We start from the raw sequence: 5,661 nt of genomic DNA, 5'->3' as shown, positions 1-5,661 counted from the left end.
TTCTTCTTAAGCTTTTTGAAGATTGGTTCACATATTATCGTCAATTTTGATATGAACCTACTTATGTATTGCAACCGGACAATAAATCCTCGAATATGTTTCTCCGTCTTGGGCGGTGGCATCGACATGATTGCTTTGATCTTGGTTGGGTCTACCTTTATTCCTCTAGAGCTTATGACATATCCCAAAAGCTTGCCCGAGGTGACTCTAAAAGCACACTTAGCTGGATTCAACCTCATATTATATTTTCTTAGCCTTTTGAAAAATTTTCTTAAGGCTACTTGATGGCCTTAACGGTCTTTTGATTTTACAATCATATCTTCAACATATACCTCGACTTCTTTATGCATCATGTCATGGAATAAGGCAGTTGTTGCACGTTGGTAAGTAGCACCCGCGTTTTTCAACCCGAATGGCATTACCGTGTAGCAGTAAGTGCCTCATGGTGTTATAAAAGTTTTTTTCTCCATGTCTTCTTCTGCCATGAGAATCTGGTCGTAACCTGCATACCCATCCATGAACGAGAGGAGCGCGTGATTTGCCGGTTATCTACCAAAATATCGATGTGTGGCAAAGGGAAGTCGTCCTTTGGACTTTCCTTATTTAGATCTCAATAGTCGACACACATTCTTACCCTTCCGTCTTTCTTCGGAACTGGGACGACGTTGGCGACCCATTCGGGGTATTTGGATACCTTGATGAAACCTGCAGTTATTTGTTTTTGAACTTCTTCTTTTATTTTAAGAGCTACGTCGGGTTTCATTCGACGTAACTTTTGTATTACGGGTTTCATTCCTGGAATTAGTGGTATAGTGTGTTGAGCTATTTCTCTATTAATGCCTGGCATATCTTCATATGACCAAGCAAATACATCGATAAATTCTTTAAGTAAGTTAATTACATCAGTTATTTCTTGTTTATTTAGTGTTAATCCGATTTTAAATTCTCTTTTATGGGTTGAATCATTTGAGATATCAACTGTTTCAGTTTCTTCAATTACCGGTGTTTTCTTTTCGAGTGTTTCCATTGCTTTAATAATTTCTTTGTCTTTTTCATTGTTAATTAAGCAATGCTCGTCATCTTGGGTTAGAGAAGAACACGATAAATAAGGAGAAGGAGAAATATTATTATACTCTGAGATCATTACATCAAAGAGTGATATGTCCTCAGGGACTTGATCACTAACTATTCTAGGAGAAGAAATATGAGGGGAAGGTGCTACTACTAAGGACTTAGAAGACTCTAGGGGGAAAGCCTCTGACTCAGACTCTGACTCAGACGACTCTTCAAACATTGGTCCTTGCCCTGTCGTGATGGATATCTTCCTTCCAATTGGAGTAGTCACTTTGATAGTCTTGCGCCACCCTTGTAGTAATCCTTCAGCTGGAGTGATTAGCTTCGAGGGATCGAAGTTTTCGCTTTGTAGGACTGTTTGAATGAGCGAGGAGTTATCCTCTTTATAAGTTGGCTCATTCTTTTCTCGCCCAAACAGTAATCCCATGATGTTAAAGTCAAAGCATGGGGGCGCTTTCTCCTTGTGGACAGGAGTTGGGATTTCATCAGTGAAGTAGCAATCCAAGAAAATCTCAAATCCCGGTTGTCTTATGCCGTTTACAACAAATGGCTCGGGAAATTCATGGCATGGATAGTCCTCTCCTTCTTTTATAAATTGACCATTAAGCGTAAGAGGGTACTGATCCATTGGGATTGCTTTCCTTTGAATGCGAGTGTCCCTACGTGCCTTCGACTTTTCCTGGGCTCGCTTGAGATCTTTCCGAGTTGGTTTGAAACCAAGTCCGAAAGTGTCTAACTTAGGGAGGCCAGGTGACTCCAGCGGTTTTGCCATTCCTTTCTTCTTTCCTAGGGTCATCCTAGGGAAATGTCCTTGTTTCTTCAGCATGGCATTTAAAATCATGTTGGAATGGGGGTCATGGCAAAGAGGGGTCCTTTCATCCTCCTAGATTAAGGAGACTTCTTCGTTAAAGCCCCATAAATCTTCATCATCCTCGTCGTGCTCCACATTAATGATTGGATTCTCTATAGATTTGATCCTCATAGGCGAAGCATCGATGGTGATTGGAATTCCCCTAACTATGGCTTTTACTTGTTGGTGGAGAGATGAAGGGACGGCCTTTAGATCATGAAGCCAAGGGCGTCCCAACAGCAAGTTGAACGAAGCTTTAATGTCTACTACTTGGAAAGTAGTAGCATGTTCTATTGCTCCTTCCGTTACATTCAAGGTAATTTTGCCAAGAGCTTGATGACGAGTGTTGTCATAGGCCCTTATTCCTTGCGTAGACGGAGTTAAATCTTCGTCCCTTATGCCTAGCATCCTCGCAGTTCTAAGTGGACAAACGTTGATGGCCGATCCATTGTCTACAAGAGTCATAGGAATATTCATCCTCTTGCAAACTACTGTGAGGTTTAATGCCTTGTAATGTTTGTCACCTTCTGGGGGTAAATCTTTGTTAGAAAAAGTGATCAAATTAATTGGACTAGGAAGATCACTTGTGAGGAAGTTGGCTAATCCCTTAGGAGTGGTGTCGGAATCTATCCCAATTTTGTACAAGGCATTCATTACAGCCAACCTATGTTCTCGAGATGTTGCCAGAAGTTTCCATACATTCATCTCAACTTTTTACTTCTTAAACTTCTTAACAATATCATTGTCTTTAATGATAGGTATAGGAACTTGTTGTGTGGTTGGCATAGGTTGTGTTGAAACGGGAGGTTGCATTCTCCCGGATCTTGTGAGGACGTCTATCGATGAGTCTTCTTCAGCCCAAACGTCATCTGTGACGTACGACACAGAAGGTGGAGATCCTATTATGTCTTTTAAGTAGACATCTTCTTCATCACTGTCCCATACTCCATTGATGGTTGCATCATCTTCTTGTTGCACTTGGACTAGTTTCTTTTCATCAATCATTTTCTGAACCAAATCCTTGAATTTGAAACAGTTTTTGATAGTGTGACCTCTTGATTGATGATACTGACAGTAATATCTATATGTCCTTTTCAGTGATTCGAATGGTCTTGGTTCGAGAGGTTTGATGTCGCCACTCTCGGAGAGCATTTTGAACATTTGTGCATATGGGATCCCATTTGGAGTGTAGATTCTATTACTCCTCTTGGGTTTTTCAGTAACTTGTAAGGAAAAATGCTTTGCCTCATAAGTCGTTCCCTTGCTAGCTAGAGGTAATGACATCTTATTAGCTTCCACAAGATCTTGGATAAGGTTTTGAAACCTGTAGCATTCATTTGTGGTATGACCGTTTCTTTGATGGTACTTGCAGTATGATTTAGGATCCCACCTTGGAGATCGCTTTTCTGGTGTTGGATCCTCTGTTAGACCAATAGGTTTGATTAGTCCTTGATCATAGAGACGATCAAAAGTAGCATCATAGGTCATTCCTATGGGTGTGAATTCTCTTTTAGGTTTATCTTTCAGAAGTGGAACCTCGTCATGTTTCTCTTGGGGTTCCTTTATAGCCTTGAGAGTTTCACGTAGTAAATGTGATACCTCCATCATAGACAGTGTGAGCAATTGTATATCTTCTTTACTTGCCGGTTCTGGAAGGTTATCCTTGACATTAAAGAAGGTTTCCTCCTCCTTTTCTGGGATTTCTTCGACAGGTCTAATGAGAGACGAGGGGTCAACCTCGTTTTCCTCATCAGAGATGGCCAGGGTATGAGCGGGAGGTGCATTATCGATGCTTTGCTTCTTACTGGCAGGGGGCAACGACATTTTGTTGTTGTCGATTAAGTCTTGGATAGCTTCCTTAAGCTTCCAACAGTTTTCGGTGAGATGGCCCTTACCTTGGTGATACTTGCAGTGTGCATTGGGGTTTCAATAAGCTGACCTCTTCTCGACTGGTGGATCCCCAAATGGTCCGATAGGAGTTATAAAACCTTTTGCATTTGATCGATCAAATGCGGTGTCATAACTCATGCCAATAGCAGTAAAGTTTCTCCTAAATGGTTTCTTTTGTCCTTGATTATTCATAGCAACGACTTCACCTAAATTAAAAGTGCTAACATTATTTGAGTGAGTGGTTTTGGAAGAACAAGGATTGTCGTTCTTCTTTCCTTTCCAGCCACTGTTGGAGTTATTGTTGGCAGCTTTTATCTTAGCCAAGTCGTCTTCAATATTGATCCCGATGTCATAGACGGCCTTGAAGGTATGGAGATTATTTTGATACTTGAGATGCTTGGAATATTTTTCTTGAAGATTTTTTATGAACAGCCTCACAGACTCTTTTTCACTTGGCACCTCAATCATCTTGGCCGAGGTTTCTCTCCATTTGTTAAAGAAAGAGGTGAAGCCTTCATTCTCTTTCTGCTTAAGGATTTCAAGTTCCCTATGGTCGGTCTCGACTTGAATGTTGCACTTGTACCTATCAACGAAAGCGTTTGCTATGGACTCCCAGGTAGAGGTCTTTTCTTTCTCGAGAGAAAAGAACCATTGTTGGCAAACGGTCTCGAGAGATGGTGAGAACAAAGAGGGGAAAACCTTCTTATCGATACCCTTAATACTCATTATTGTTTCGAATGCTCTTAGATGAAAGTAAGGGTTGTCAATTGCTCTGAATTTTGGGATGTCGTTGGCATTGAACTTTTGCGGAAGAAGATCTTTGTCCACCGAGACCCCTTGTGATGTAAGCTCTTGAAACTTTTAGTCGCTAGACAGCTTGCTTAGACTCTCTTGCATGAGTTCCATCTATTGTTGCTTCACGGGATCATCGATCTTGAGTGCGAGAAGCTTCAGTGTCTCAGTCACGGTAACCAGTTGGTTCCTAAGATCATTGACTTCTTCTTGTGTTGCCATTATAGTCTTAGCTTTCCTCTTACGAGCTATGGGTTTGTCGAAAAGTTGGACTTGTACGAAAAGGTTGTCTTTGATTAACCGTCCTTCCTTTCTTGACCACGCGCTGTAAATTAAACCATTTTGCGTTTTAATTACTTGACTCGAATCAACTTGACTTTACGATTTATTTTAAGGAGGAAAAAAAAATGGGTGCATATTTTTGGCAAAAATAATGTACATATTTTTAGGGAACTAAGTATAGTTTTTTTTTATTGGAGGATTAATATCCGACTTACCCCCCTAAAAATGACGGAAAAAAAAGCGCACACAAGACTCTCTTAAACATGGTCAAAGTATGTGTATTGGTGTGTGCGTTGAGTGTAAGTGACATGCTTGGACTCTTGTGTAAGACCATGGGACTTAGCGCCTAAACTCGATCATCGACTCAAACAAGTACTATTGACAGCAAAACTTAACCAAATTAATTAGAAAACTGATTAATTAGACCCTAGGTGATGACTCGACCAATAATCCGAACTGTCGGCCAAGCAACAGGACTGGCGTCGCACTGTTGAGCTTGGCGCCAGACGACAGAGATGTCTCCAGGCGCCACACTCCACAGTGTGGCGCTACAGCTCAGACCTTGGCGCCAATATTGGAGCTTCGATCTGGGACTATTTTTGGTGTTATTAGTCAATTGGGGTACGCCTAAAGTCGTACTAGGTCAATTCCGATTAAAATATTAGACTTTATTGACTCAAATTAATTAATTAATTAATTAGGCAGAGTTCTTTAGGTCATTAATTTATTTAATATCAACACAAGTCAACAAACGGTTAAGAGAAATCATAATA

This window comes from Chenopodium album, chromosome 4 (genome assembly GCF_948465745.1).
Source record: "Chenopodium album chromosome 4, dcCheAlbu1.1, whole genome shotgun sequence".
In the NCBI taxonomy this organism is placed as follows: domain Eukaryota; kingdom Viridiplantae; phylum Streptophyta; class Magnoliopsida; order Caryophyllales; family Amaranthaceae; genus Chenopodium; species Chenopodium album.
This window is presented reverse-complemented; position numbering follows the sequence as displayed.